General features: G+C 45.3%; 1 protein-coding gene across 1 annotated transcript in view; it reads left to right on the top strand.

Annotated features, from left to right (window-relative positions):
• CTBP2 (C-terminal binding protein 2) overlaps nucleotides 1-16286 on the top strand; it is a 135457-nt gene that overhangs the window by 78755 nt on the left and 40416 nt on the right. The window lies entirely within an intron of this gene.

The following is a 16286-nucleotide window of genomic DNA, read 5'->3' as shown; positions in this document are numbered from 1 at the left end:
AGGCACACACTCAGCAGACATCAAGGAACAGGCATGCCAGTGAAACCCTTCAGAAATTCTAGTGAAGAGTACAAAAAGTACAATTAATGAACAACACAAAGTACTTTAAACTTTGCATTGCATTAGATTGTTAACCAGTGCAGGACCATATGCTGCGGGCAGCGGGAAGGTGGAACAACTCCCATTCACCACAAGGCCTCCAGGAAGCAGTGTCCTGAATAAACCAAAGTCTCGTAATAACATAATGAGGAAGCCCCAGATACAAGGATCTCCCTTAGCACAGATGTGAATTAATGATTGCGGCGACCATAAAGGTATTGGCCGAAGGTAATGGGCCATTACTTAGTCCACTCAATCGACCGCTGCAGTGTGGGTATGGTAATAAATCATTCCCCAGGCTAATTTTTCCATTTCCGCTGCTAGGCGACGCCCAAAGCATGATCTGCTGCAGCCAGTGCACGGCCTGTACACTGACTCAGAGACCACTCCTTTCATTATAACACCCTGATGCATGGTAATACTTGACATACCTGTTCTGCCCATGCAACATGACTCATTAAACCTCTCATCAACCACAACATAGAGGCCCTCATCACAGCTGTACTGTGGCAAGTCCACCCATACCTCCTCGTTCAATGGGATACTTGAGCTTTACCATTGCTCGTGGGAACTTCTGAACGTTTCCTGGTTTGTTTGTTGCTCTGTTTTCTAAACAATCTTCAACTCCCACTGCACTAGACTCCTGTGTCTGGCAAGATGTGAGTAACCCACTCCACCCCATACTCTACCACAGTATATCTTGGGGCAGATTTACCGACAAAATAGTGTAACACAGCAACCAAAGTTTCTGCGTTGTTCTACGGGTAGAGGACCTCACAGCACCATATCTACTGAGATATGCTGCTCTCGTCCCCAGCACTGGCACACAAACAGCCTGCCTAGCTCCACATGCAGACTTTTGTACTTTTTTGCAAAGTTGTTTGTCTGTGATGTCTAGCATAAGTTTTATACTGTAAGGATACCTTCCCAGTATAAGATCCTATGCTTGTCCAATTTGTTTTAAACATTTCACACATTGGGAATGAGCTATACAGTGCAATACAAATGCACAGTTTGAAATGTTAGGAGAGATTAAAACATTTCTCCAACTTTTCGTCTGCGTCAAGGAGGTGTTATTATTTTTTTTTAAATATTCTTTTTACTAACCAAGAAAAACAAATGCTTCAGAAACATTACAGTATACATAGAGGGAGTTTGGCATATATAGATAGGAAATATTACCACAATTCAACCCTACCATTAGCCCTCCCGCTCCACCCGTCGAGCTTAGTTCACAATCAATCAACAGTAATCTTGAACATACCTGCAGCCCATTACGAAACTGGGGACTGCCCGGTTCTGTAACCCACCCAGGCCCCCCATATCTTCTCCCATTTGCGTGGGCATCCCCTTTTCTGATATACTGCCTGCTCAGCCCGCTGGCACCAATCAAAATCATTTTCCCAGGATTCCACTGTTGAAACTACACTGGAGCCCTATGCACGGACGATGTTGCGTTTTGTCACCACCCCCGCCAGGGCGAACCATGTCATTGCCCCTTTGGGCCATACTATTTCTCCTGTCACCCCCAGGATATGCCATCGCACTTCGAGTGGAATCTGGTCCTTTACTACCAATGTCATCACTCTGGCCATGCCCACTCAGAAAGCCTGAATCTTGGGGCAGGCTCAGAATATGTGGAAGAAAGTTCCTGTTTCACCACAGCCCCTGTTACACTGTACCGAGGTTCAATGGCCCATACGGTACTGTACGGTCCTTGAGGCGTAAGACCGATGCAGGATGCGCAGTTGGATCAACCTAAATCTTGCTCGTTCCGCTATCTCTCTGGGGCTCTGCAGGGCCTCTCGCCAGTCATCTTCCTCGAGGAGACGCACATCTGATTCCCATGCCGCCCGCAAGGATCCCAGACAGTCAGGTGTATTGTTAATTAGCTTTTTGCAAGTGAGGGACACTGCCTTATCAATCATCGGGTCAAGGAGGAGTCTGTCTTCAAGTGGTGTATACTCCGGTATGGAAGCCCCTTCCTTCAGGTGCCAGTGAAGTGCGTGTCGCAACTGTAAGTATCGGAAGTGTTCTGTCATACCCTTTTGAAACTCTGTCTGAAGACCGTCAAATGTTATCATTTTCCCTTTTATCCAAACATCCCCTAGGACATCAATGCTTATGCTACTCCACCCCTGGAAACCCTTCAAGAAAGTCGCCCTCCCAAGGAGATGTTATTTTTTATGCAGTCTGGTCTGACAATCTTTGTAGACTTGGACAATATTGTAAACATGACTTTGCATCAAAAATTATGGATGGTAGCACTGGAATGCCCATGTACTACCATGGAAAACGAGTTTGATATAATGTAGTGGAAATGAGCACAAAGTTCTATTTCTGCTACAAAAAGCGCAACTTTTAAGTTAAAAAAAGCTTTAGGCTGTCAAATAAGTTCTCAGGACTTCGCTCCGTGTTGCATGATTATGCATGACGTTGCAGTGGTGTAAAGCTGTGATACATTTGCCCCCTTGTCTGTTAATCTCTAATATGCTATTCTGCCAAAAGTGTTACAGGATATGCACACGGGCATCATTATACTGCTAGTGACTGTTATTTCTCGCTATTGTCTTTCCACTTGCTTGTTCTTGCACATGGTTTGGAAGATGTACAAACTCCAGTTCTTGTGTGATGCACCTTTATGTTTCATCATACTCTTCCCTCATTGATGTTACAGCTTGTTGTGTGAGAATCCTCCCTATCACCTTCTGTAGTCATCCTTCTGTTGTCCATGGTCCATGCCACAGGCTGGAGAGCAACCAGCGTGTCCCTTTTGTTGCCCTCACATGACAGTTGTAAAACAAATTATTAATATGGTACTACAAAAAAAAAGGTATGAAAATGGGAGCAAATAATCCAGGTATAGCCAGCCAGGGACTTAGAAACACCCTGACTGTTTTACCATACAGCACTAATGGCTAAGAATTGTAAGTAAGGCCCCCAAAGCAGTCTGTTAAAAGGGAAAGTGGCTAACAGAAGGCCCCCAGCAAAACCGGAACCTCACACAAGCTGTCAGTCAGCAGTAGGCTTGCAGGGTAAAATAAAATTACTTTTAGTGTTGTCCTTATCTGCAGTGTGGTGTGATTCTGAAATGTTTTAGGGTTGTGCTGAAGAAAACCAATCACAGTTGAGTGTTGTACTTGGCGCTTGTCGTCCTTGGCGCAGTGAAAGGCTATGGTGCTCTGAGAGTGAGATTGACTGGTGCAGTTCTTAGGTGGGCACAGACAGGCAGTAATTAGTGTATTAACTTTATCTTAATGTGATACCATGTCAATGCACTGGGCATTCCTTGTGTGGGACTTAAGGTGATCTAAAGTCAGCAACAACTCACACTGCAGCATTTGTCAGTCATCTGTCGAGAGACATAAAAGCCTGTTCACAGTGCAGTCCATCTTAGCCCAAAGAATTCGTAAACATTATAATACATTTTATAGCTGCTGACACATTCCAGAGTTTGGTGATCTATCATGGTAGTTCAGTCAGACATTAGCCACACCAAGAACAGACCATTTTAGAATTTTTAAAATTGCCCGATGGGGCGGCATGCTCAATGTCAATCAGCATGGCCACCTGAAGCGGAGCTCTGTGATGCTTCGGGTCTCACCGGTGAGAGACACTTTATGGGTCCTGGGGTCTTCACTGAGACTGCCTGACACCAGTCCCAGGGTTGGAATCCTAGTGGAGATTCGTTTATGGCGGCGGGCGAGTCACTAAACTAAATGGGCCGTGTCTGCTCTGCCCCTCAGAGGCCTGGCATTGACAGGGGCTGCTGGTGAACCTGGGGTCTGTCCGTGTTTTCACTATTGTGTCAGTGTGGCAGCTGCCCAAGATGACACGTGGAAGAGGGTTGCTACGGACTTCGGCGGTGGACATGACACCTCCCTCTCCCTGGTGAGGTGGAGGAGGAAATTAACGGACTTAAGACTGGCCCCACTGAGACAACATAGCAGCTGGGGCCAGCAGCGAAAGGGATGCCGGCCTTCAGCAAATATGTTGCATAACGTTTGGCCGCTTGGATCAGGTATGTGACTACAGGCAATTGAGAGACAATATACTGCTTGCAGTGCCTTGGGCCAACTCCATGAATACTGTTTGTCTCATGGCTGCGGTGGCATGTCTTTTGATGATCAAAGACAGGCCTAAAGACAGGATTTCTAGTGACACTAAATGATGTCACTGTTCACCTGATGTTAATAGGCCCATATGGGTTACATCCTTTGCTGCTAAATGTATATCCTTTGCACGCTGGGAGATCACTTTAGAGGCCCTGTGCTGTGCCAGTATGGGAAAGGCTGACCCAAAGCAGACCAAACTGCTTATCAACACCAAAAGGACCTCCAGGGCAAGGCAATAAGAACCATAGATTTAATACTCATGCCCTCCTTCCTCTTAGACAGCACCTGCAGGTGGCAACCTGGGGCAGCTTCTGCTCAAGATGAATAGCAAGGTGGTTGCCATAGATGACAAGCTTGATAATATTTCCATCCGGATGGATCAGCTGAAGGACAGCATGGACAAGCAAGCCACTTAGATATGGCACACTTCAGGGTGTCTGATCTTAAAGATTGGATTATCACATAGGATAAAGGCTTACTTATCTGGAGAAGCGAGTTTAGATGGCATTGGAGAAAAACGAGAAGTGTCAGAATCTACTGCATTAAACATTTCGTCCATTTTGTTGAGACATTGCTTACAGATCCCCTCAATAGGGAAACTGCCTTTGATTTTCTCATGGTTGAGAGGGCTCACTGCATCCTGGGACCCAGACCGCCACCAGGGGTGAGTCGCCGACCCATTATAGCTTATCTACTAAACTATAGAGAGGTGATATGTTACGCAAAGCCAGAGAAAATATTGACCTAAAATATTAAGGAAGATCACCTTTTTACCAGAGCACCCAGCAGACTAGGCGTTCTTTTCTCTCAGTTAAGAGGTTGTTAATGGGAAACCAAGATCAATATGCAGTGCTCTATCCGGCCAGAACAAAAATGGCTCTGAACGGATCGATAAGAATCTTTGCAGATCCTGCCAAGGTGACACAACACGTCAAATAACACCACGCTGATAAGTGAGACTGCATGGGAAAGAGTAGAAACCTTGGTTTCATTATCCACAGCTGATAGGCTTATCTGCCGCAGGCAGACGCCCCTGTGGCTGCTGGCCCCAGATGGCAAGTTGTCTCAGTGGGGCCTGTCTTCACTCTGATAAGTTGCTCCCCCACCTCGCCAGGGAGAGAGGGGATATAGATGAAATGTCCCCTGCCCTGACATTAACATATCCCCACTCATTAGGGAGATCCTTCTGCTCAGGGGGGTGTCCCGATGGGGGGGGGGGGGGGGCAGGGCACTCTTTGGAATCAAACATCATAGAGATCAAGATCCTGTGGTCAGAGAGAATTATGGGGTCTTGTATACTAAACTACAGGAGCAGGTAGGCAGGCACTTTACCTTGTCACTCTCCTTTACTGGCAGAGTAGCACTTATTAAATTGCTAGTCCTGCCTCAGTGGCTGCATCTCTTCTGCAATATTCCGGCTCCATTGCCGGCAGCGCATCTTGGGCAGTTCAGATCTGTACTTGTGTGCCCGATTTGGGCAGGTAAGCAACCTTGAGTGGACTAAAGAGACACTAACACTGATATATGAAAAGGGGGTTGTCAGTACCTGATATTGCCTTTATTACTTGGTTGCTCAGGTGCAACACATAATTTATTGGCGCGTGAACATCACAGGAATGCCCCACATACAGGTGGAGAAGAGATCTCAGCCTCAGTCCCATTAGCCACTAGACTGTTAGGTCAGCACACCAGACCCACGGGTCACTTGAACGCGGTAGACTGCACTATATGGTTATGGCATGGAATGGTGAACAGATATGGTCTTGAAACAGTCTGCTCCCCCTGGATTCCTATTAAATGCAATCCTTTGATTCAGGTTACATTCGAACTGAAGGCTGTGGCCATATTAGAGAAGCTTGGAATCCTGCACCTGGTTCAGTTGTACTGCTTTTAAAACCATGTAAGACTTCCAAAACAGTGGTGAAATATCTAGCCTGGACCTATTACTATATTTCAGGCTACTCCATATTTTCAATACAGACCCAGTCTGGTACCCCAGTGATCCTGAGCCGCTAAACATCCCGGGCCTCATTTATGAAAAGTGACGCATCGCTGCGTCAAAACAGCGATGCGTCACTTTTCATCGTGCCCTCCTTGCGACACCAATTATGCGTCATATTTACAATATGATGCATCATTGCGCAAGGAGTTACAGATATGTTAGTATTTCTGACGTATCTGCATGGCGCAAAAGTGACGCATTGCTGGAGTGTGTCACAAAAGTGACGCAACTCCAGCAATGTGTCCTTTCACATGGGGCAAGCCTCATGTGAAAGGGCCTGCGCCAGTCTTACGCCTACTGTGAGGCAGGCGTAAGAAATTGACGCATTTGCATCCTAGAAGTGGCGCGGTGAAATCTTATAGATTTCACTGCGTCACTTCTATGACCTTTTCTTGCGTCAGAACGCCCTCCTGCATACATTATACCTGGTGCAGGTATAATGTAGCGCAGGGGTTTAAAAAGTAATTTCAAAAAGGGGGTGGTGATGGACAGAGCATCTGAGTTAATCAGAACACTCCTACCCAGTCAACAGATCAGGGCTTGATCCATCACCGTTTTTTAGCTCACTGCACCATCCCAGTTCAGAACCTGGCTATATGCAAATTAGTCTGTCCCTGGCCCAGGGCATCATGGGAACAGGGCAGACCAAACTACCAAGCCAATTCTTCACTGGAAAGGAAACAAGCTTCCGGGGACCGGTTTCTGGCATTACAGCCGTCTTCCGCCCGGCTTGCTTGAATCCTGATGGTGCAATGAGCAAGGGACTCATGTCTGAGCATACCCTTCCACACTCATGGTGGCCAAAATAATTTCAAAAAGGGGGTGGTGATGGACAGAGTATCTGAGTTAATCAGAACACTCCTACCCAGTCAACAGATCAGGGCTTGATCCATCACCGTTTTTTTAGCTCACTGCACCATCCCAGTTCAGAACCTGGCTATATGCAAATTAGTCTGTCCCTGGCCCAGGGCATCATGGGAACAGGGCAGACCAAACTACCAAGCCAATTCTTCACTGGAAAGGAAACAAGCTTCCGGGGACCGGTTTCTGGCATTACAGCCGTCTTCGGCCCGGCTTGCTTGAATCCTGATGGTGCAATGAGCAAGGGACTCATGTCTGAGCATACAATTCCACACTCATGGTGGCCAAAATAATTTCAAAAAGGGGGTGGTGATGGACAGAGTATCTGAGTTAATCAGAACACTCCTACCCAGTCAACAGATCAGGGCTTGATCCATCACCGTTTTTTTAGCTCACTGCACCATCCCAGTTCAGAACCTGGCTATATGCAAATTAGTCTGTCCCTGGCCCAGGGCATCATGGGAACAGGGCAGACCAAACTACCAAGCCAATTCTTCACTGGAAAGGAAACAAGCTTCCGGGGACCGGTTTCTGGCATTACAGCCGTCTTCGGCCCGGCTTGCTTGAATCCTGATGGTGCAATGAGCAAGGGACTCATGTCTGAGCATACCCTTCCACACTCATGGTGGCCAAAATATTTTCAAAAAGGGGGTGGTGATGGACAGAGTATCTGAGTTAATCAGAACACTCCTACCCAGTCAACAGATCAGGGCTTGATCCATCACTGTTTTTTAGCTCACTGCACCATCCCAGTTCAGAACCTGGCTATATGCAAATTAGTTTGTCCCTGGCCCAGGGCATCATGGGAACAGGGCAGACCAAACTACCAAGCCAATTCTTCACTGGAAAGGAAACAAGCTTCCGGGGACCGGTTTCTGGCATTACAGCCGTCTTCGGCCCGGCTTGCTTGAATCCTGATGGTGCAATGAGCAAGGGACTCATGTCTGAGCATACCCTTCCACACTCATGGTGGCCAAAATAATTTCAAAAAGGGGGTGGTGATGGACAGAGTATCTGAGTTAATCAGAACACTCCTACCCAGTCAACAGATCAGGGCTTGATCCATCACCGTTTTTTAGCTCACTGCACCATCCCAGTTCAGAACCTGGCTATATGCAAATTAGTCTGTCCCTGGCCCAGGGCATCATGGGAACAGGGCAGACCAAACTACCAAGCCAATTCTTCACTGGAAAGGAAACAAGCTTCCGGGGACCGGTTTCTGGGCATTACAGCCGTCTTTAAAAAGTGACGCATCTACCTAGATGCGTCACTTTGTAAATTTGGTGCAACAAGACACATTTTTTACACTGCTGGTGCGTCACAAAAAGTGACGCACCAGCGGCGTAAAAGTGACGCACGGCCTCATAAATGAGGCTCCCTGTTCCGAATTATGCAAGCAAGGGGGTGTAGGTGGGTTTTTCTGATATACGGAGATTATAGCAAGGTGATCAATACCGTAGACTATGGGAATTTGGGATTAGTGAGAATACCACAGAGGAGAAGTGTGTTTTTTGCTCCACGCAGACCAAAAGCCTAACATTGAACACTAAGCTCAGGTTATTGCACTTCCAGGTCCTTTGCCAGATGTATTACACACTTGCTGCTCTTACGAGATTAGGGCTCAAAGGGGACAATAAGTGCTCTATATGTGGGGGAAGTAGAGCTGACTTGATACACTTGGCTTGGCATGGCCCCAACTTTACGAACTACTGGACTCAAATATTTGTGGAGCTGAAAAAACAATCAGCCTGCCGCATGCTGTGTTTCCGTGCCTACTCCTTCTGGCTGGGTCACATGCCTGCAACAAAACAAATCCATGCAGCTATTGCGTTCCTTATTGCAAAAAGGAGGGTTGCTTTGCTGTGGAACTTTAAATGTGCACTTACGATTAAAGGTTGGCTTACCGACCTCACATTTTGTAATGACAAAATGGACACATCTGTGTCACTATTGCGGTCCACCTCCCACCCTAAAGATATCTGGAAGCCGTTGCGGCAAGACTTGCCACAAGGAGCGAGCGGAGGTAACTGGGGAGGTGTCGCAAGATATCGCCAATGTATGATGCTCGCTGCTTGGTGATATGAGGGTTCTAAGGTGCGGTATGTGCTACCAACTGCATCATCCTGCCACCATGGAGAGAAGGTTGTTGTCCCTGTGAAAGGAGTAAATGACGGTATCAAAAAGATGCATTTGATGACCTGTCGTGCTATCTGATCGATTTATGTTTGTAAAAATGCAATTTTTTGTCTCTCTCAGATTTTCTTGCTTATTCGTTTATTTTCAGTTCTCTTATGTTGTTTAACTTACGTTAACTCTATAAAAAATCAAATCAAGTTCACATAGTCGTCATTTTCATGGAGTTCATAGACAAATACCTTTTGTAGAAAAACAGTGTCACACAAATTCACCATGGCAGAGGCAGCATTTGTGAATGTATTGTTTGAGTCCTTTGGCATGGACACTTAAGCAAGTATTTACTCCTATTTTAGAAATAATTGTCATGTACAATAATATTTGTATTTTCTCTTTAAAAAGCCCTTCTAGCAGTAGTGCTGCAAACAGTATAGTAGTAGTATGGGTTCTGTCATTGGCAGCGGTGGCTGGGACAGTGGGTGGAGCACGGTGCACAAATTAAGCATGGTGGGCCCTGTGTTGGCAAAGGGTCCTCTAGTTTGGCTTGGGCTTGTTTATGGAGCGAATGAACAATGAAGTGCTGTGGCAGATCCGCTACCCTAGTGTCACAAGAGCCTTCCTTGTCGTTTACTTTCATGAAAAGGAGGTGCTAAGAAATTTGAATCTGGGAGGTTTGGCAAAGAAGGTTAGATGGACTTGTGTGAATTAGGTCAACCATTGTGCACAGAGTATGCGGGCCTTATGGGAAATTAAAAATATAGTAGGGAGTTGAGCAGTGCTACGTTGCGGGATCGGAGGAGACAAGAATTTTGATTTTAATCTGTTCAGTGTTTAATTGCTGCAAGCAATCCAAGGTTTTCTTTTGGAGGTGGGGGATACAGAGAAAAAGATCTGTGTGTCATTATTAAGGAATTAAAAAGAGAATGCACAAAATAATATGGTTCACGGTGCACAACGAGAATAGGAGAGTCATAGGGACCTGTTGTTGGCAAATGGTAGGGAGGGAATTAGGGCAGTGATAAACATCAAGAGGCGGTGAAACAGCAGTTTGAAAGGTACTCCATTTTAACTCTGTGCCAACAATGCCTTAAGTAGGTGGCAAGGATGGTGTGATGTCCACTGTTCCAAAAGCTAGAGAGAGGTTAAGGAGGATGAGATGTGAGGTGGTGGTGGACACAGATGCTTGTGCGATCACCATCTCGGTTTAACAGAATTGGCCAAAAACAGATTGAAGTTGATTTGGTAAGTTATGATGATAGGCAATTAGTGAGGTGGATGAGCATTAATCGCCCAAGTGTTTTTAGAAGAATGAGCGTTGAGCTAATGTCAAGTAGCTATTTGGATATGATGCGCACCTGAGACTGTTTTCTACACCGTACTTTGGTTGGATGTCTTTCATTTATTGGAGCATGCAACTTGGGGCTTTAAATGAAGCTGGCAGACAAAACCAGACCACACGTTATCTTCTGGTGAGGAAATATTATCAGGTGTGCTTGCAAAAGAAGTGGTAAAGAGCTACAAATATTCTTGTGATGCACGAATAATCAGAGATTTCTACCGAACAATCAGTTTTTTTAAATCACCATCTGAAAACATATTATTTTGAAAAGAATGGAGAAAAAGAGGGTGCATATTCCAAAGTGGTGGTTTTAAACCTAAGATAATATCATTTGGCACTGCTAAACAATGTAAAGAATTTCCCTTTGATATATATATTAGTAAGGTTAACACTTGAAGAAATGTTGGTCTCATGTAGTTTTTGAAATAGTAAAGTAGTAATGTCACATTGTATATATACTCAAATTATATAATTATTCTATTTGACCACTGAATATATTTCTTTTGGATTTCTTTTCTTAGTGGAGTAGTGTGGCTCACTGGTTAGAGGCGGCAGGCCCGAGAGCAGAAGTCAGCCTGGGACCAGGGTTCAATTCCCGACGTGGCAGGGTCGTGGATCTTGGTCAGCGGACTTGATAATTCTCGCTTCGGTGCTTACTCTAATCAGGGGTTCCACTCGGCAACTCTGGGCATTAGCTTGCCTAATCTCCACAACGGCCCCACCAATTCCGGGGATGCCTGGGTCCACCTTGGGGACTCCCAGCAAGGGATCATCCCACAGGGAAAGCCAGGACGGGTTCCCCAGAGTTATACAGCGCCGGGACGCCCCGTTGCTGGGGCAGCTGTGCGCTTTACAAGTATACTACATTTACATTTACATTTTGAAAAAATCAATAAAATACTTGAAAAACTGAGAGGGCGCTCCACCTATTCTAGATCTTAAAGTGTTGTGTTGTTTTAGGTTTTGTTATGTCATGTTAACAGCATTTGTGTGGGCCCTCCTGCAATTAGTATAATATAGTAACACTTTCCTGTTCTGGTGCCCTTTTCTTAAAGGTTCTGGTATTTTCATCAAACTATTGTGCATGCCCGTCAACTTGTGATTCGTTGTATATAGTTAGTAGAGCTTTGTTAAATGACTTCTTATGTAATGGTTCATTATGGTTTACGTGAAAGTAAAATGAGTCAAATCCTGCTAGGATCGTTTACTGTGCTATGTGTATGGATGTGTATTCCAAAGAACGTTCCCTTTTTTGACAAGATTGGGTATTGCGTTGTTCATGGCCTGCCCTGCACAGATTGTTTTCTCTGCCTCATTGTTAGGAGGTAAATTAAGGTCATGTAATGTTATGCACATGATATTGTGGTAATTTTTGTTTATGAATTGTTCTGAGATGTATCTGAACCTCAAAAACTGAAGTGATGATGTTTAATCCATCTCACTGTATTGCATTCCCGTGTAAAGAGACTAAGGTCCAGATTATGGACCGCCGAACCCATGGTGAAGGTGTGGTTGCGGTCGGGAACCGCCGCACCAGCGGTCAGACCGCCATATTACGACTACAGCCGTCGGCCCATTTTGGAACTGCTTCAACTGCAGGGATCCATGATACCTGGCAGTCTTGGGGCAGTCTATGAAAGCAATGTGCTTGGCGGTGCCTGCCCCTGTAGTGCCCCCTGTTGCCCCTGTGAACAGGGATGCATGCGGGGGTATATGTTGTGTGTCCCCCCCTGTCTGCAAGCACCCCTTTTCCTGTACGGCATGGACTGCACAGTCCATACCAGGCAGGAATGGCCTCAAGCACTTCCATTGCAGTGCATTTTTAATATGCCCTGTGATGGGACTGCCGCGCTGCCCGCCCGCCAGACAACGAGGAAACTCGTAATCTGGCTTTGGCACTCATGGAGCGCGACGCTGGCCCCCTCCAGGACTTCCAAAGTCATAATAAGGCCCTAACTGAATGGCCCCTCAACAATGGAACTAACCCATCGCACTGTATCGCATTCCTGTGTCGAGAGGGAATGCAATGCAATGAGATGGATTAGATTCCACTGCACAGGGATTGGTTCTCGAACAGTTCGGTGCTTTGATAAATACGTTTAAACAGTTCAGGGTAGTCTCCAATAAACACATGAGGTTCCCACAATAAATGAGTCCCACAGGACAATTGTTTTATTAATGTGCTCATGGAGATATCAGTGGGTCTGCCTAGCATGTTATGTTTCAAAAAGGTAAACAATAAGTGCAGTTTGAAAGATATTGGGGCTCACAAGCAGAAGGAGATAGTGGGAGTAAAACCATGGTCAGATAAGTAGACTTTCCTTCACATCTCTTTGTTTTCTAACTTCTTAGACGGCTGTACTACGGGATTCAAAGAGGACTGCTTCTCAGGATGCTGAGCTCATGCCCTGACATGCATCTAGTCTAAGATGACATGGACTAGGCTGCCCATGTAAGGGTCACCCTAGGATGCATAAATGGCTTCAAAAGAGGCGCCTCTGTGCTCTTGGCCCAACAAGAGCATGGGTTTGCATTTGAACGTCATCAAGACACATGGAAGGATACAGTGCACGGCACCTGACAATCTTGCTTTAAGATGTCAGGATCTACTGTTGCTGGAGAGAGTGAATGAGTCTGAGTGGGGGCAGCTTGTCTGTGGAGGAGAGGGGTATTGATGGGGTCTTAGTAAAAGAAGCTCAGAGCTTTATGAAATGTGAGTGACTGAATGAGTGAATCAGCGAGTGACAGTATGAGTTTTGTGTGTCTGTGGAGAGTGAGTGGGTGGGGGGACAGCAAATCAAGTGTAGTGTCTAGAGAGGTCTGTGCTGTTTCAATATATTCAAATACTGAAAGCACAAGTCATAAACAAGACCTTTAACAACCTAATAGAGCAGATACATAGTTTTTGTTCTGCTAATACCCATCAGAAGTCGAGCTATTGTACTGGAAAATAGCCCAAAAGTAACGCAAAGTAGAGGTACGTGCTACTTCACATTACTTTTCATTAAGAGGACATACCAAGGGTGGTACATGGTCGTTCCCATGCAACCACCCATGGATGTTGATGCAAATCACTTTCTACTAACTTTAGTAGACGGGGATTTGCTTAAAAAAATGCTCCTCCTAGAGGTAGACATAACTTTGGAAACTTTATTTGCTCCAAACGTTTCCATTGATGAATGTCTGTTGTACTATTCAGCACACATATAAAATTAGAAAAGTATTAAACTATGCCTGAGCATAATATTTTGTACTGGAAGGGTACTCGTCCAGTACAAAACCTATGGTAGACATAATACACGCACACTTGTGCTTTAGTGCATAGCTCAAGGTACCCAAAAGTGCTCCTGTATAGGGGAAGGGAGAAACCGTACCCTTTCTAATAGATATGTGTATAATTTTAAAGGTTTACTGTTATTTAAAATCCATTTTAATGAGGTATCTTAATTGAAATGTCCATAATTTCGCAATTATTTTTGTAATGATTTTAAATAATCAATCAATAAAATACTACTACTAATAGATATGATGGCGGTCTGCTCTCTCTTTTTGACACAGAGCAGCACAGCAGGTTTGGTTGCTGCACTGCGTTGTGTTACATGTTTGTGAATTTGCCTCCTGTGTGGTAGGAACCGGGCGTCAATTAAGTTACATGACCTAAGTTGCTCAGGCAACAAGGGAGAGATGAATAGTTGTGTGCACCTCCATTCCATTATTTTTGTGAAGTAAAAACAGGGAAACTTTTAGCTGGAAAAATGCTCTTTGTAATGTAATGTTAGATATAACGTCTCTGAACATTGTCTCTGTTTTCTGGAACTAACCTTTGGAAAACATAATGCAGTCCAACTTAGAATGTGGAAAGCAACCTCATAACAACCTATTAACATCAGTCCTGTACTGGAGAGAAACATTACTACATATTTTAAGTGGATATTTAAAACAAAGGTACTAAAATGTAAACCTAAGTATTTGTGCAAAAGATATGCCCCTTGGGTCGGCCCTCCTTTCCGAAGGGGTAGGGATATGGCTGGAGCATGGGCCTTAGAGGAGGCCACCCATAGGGAGCAGAGCCCAGACTGGGCAGGGGATGAGAAGGATAAGTGTAAGGAAGTACTGGTCAGTGGTGTGGGACTCTGTGTCCACCCCAGCTGTGCGCTTAACTTGAGGAACTAGGCCTTGGGGATGGAGGGTAGTCTACGGAAGGTGCTTGGCAAGGAACCCTCTTTTCTCCTGGGATTCATCAGAGGAGACCCACCCTCAGGGAAGGTGAGGTGTGGGGATTGGGTACACCTGGGAATGTCCGTCGCAGAGGCATAGTATACTTACTGGGTTTGTTGCCAGAGGGGAGCAGGCTGGAAGCCAGTGACAATCAGGATCCAGGGGGTACTGGCAGGGTTCCGCAATGGCCCTAAGGGTTGAACCAGAATTAAACAATCAAATGCAGAGCAGGAGTCTGTTGCCCCGCAGAAGCTAGTGGACTATTGTCTGGGTCACCTAGCAAGGAAGGGGGGGCGGGTTACCCACGATACCATTCCAGTCACGGTCTGGAAGTGAATGCTTTACCGGAATGAAATGAATAGTTACACTGGAAGACTGGGAGCAGATGCTTGCCCGGAAAGGAAAAGGTATGGTTACGCTGGAAGTAAAAAGTTACAGTGCTGAGCTGGAAGCAAACGCTTGCCTGAATGAGAAGGGGTAATTTACACCAGAAGTGAAAGGTCATCAGGCTGTGCTGGAAGCAGTCATTTTCCTGGTAGGATAAAGGGTGGTTCCATGGGAAGTGAAAGGTCACCCGGTTGAGCTGGAAGCTCTTTTGCTCGAAAGGAAAGGTATGGTTACACCGGAAGTGAAGGGTGGCACTTGGTGGAAGTCATTACATTTTTTCCAATGCAATTTTTGTGGTTTTGGCGCATTCTTTACTAGTAGCGTCTGCTTTAGAAACCTCTACTGACTAATTCCAAATACTGACAGCGGTGTGTGCCATTTGTGCTGCAGGCATGCAGCTTAGTGATGAGATGCCACTCAAGATAGAACGTGACCTCCAGGAAACAAAAGTGCTGAAAAACAGATTCTTACAATAAACAGTTCATAGACGTTGAGGCGAGGTACTTGCAGAAATATTTTAAAAAATCATAAAATTGCTAGCCCAATCACTTATAAATAATATTCTCTAGACGGGAACTAAAATGTGTCTCTTGTGTCAAGGAAATAGTTGTCCTTCTTCATACAGTGTAATAGGCATTGTTATCCGTCGATTTATATCAGGCAGAATAATATCACGGCGGGGCCTTAAACAATATGTATCACAATTTGTTTGGCTCTTAAACACACCCAGTCCCTCTAGGCTGTGTTAGATGTCTGGACAGTTAGGATGACTGTCCATCTCGCGGCAGTGTGTGGGGCAAGCCCCTGAATTTTATATTCACAGTTTTTACACATTGATAGCAGATTATATTGGGCACACAGTGGGCGGTATGTATCCATTTACAAGTCATATTTAACATATATTTACTGCACAATATTTTCAGTGAGAATTATGGACTAAAAGCATGCGTATACATTAATTGTAAAAGGGATTTCCCCAGGGGTGTATCATTGGGGCACCAGGTGCAGTGGCACAGGGATCCTGGGGGTGAGGGTCCCTCTACAATTGAATTATGGCTGCCCTACAGCTCGCGTGGTGCCTCTCTTTCACCCGCCATCCTAGAACGGTTGCCCACGGTGTCCTAAAGGTGCT

This window comes from Lissotriton helveticus, chromosome 5_1, assembly GCF_964261635.1.
Source record: "Lissotriton helveticus chromosome 5_1, aLisHel1.1, whole genome shotgun sequence".
Taxonomy (NCBI): Eukaryota; Metazoa; Chordata; class Amphibia; order Caudata; family Salamandridae; genus Lissotriton; species Lissotriton helveticus.
Note: the sequence above shows the minus strand (reverse complement) of the source record. Positions and strands in the feature narration are given on the sequence as shown.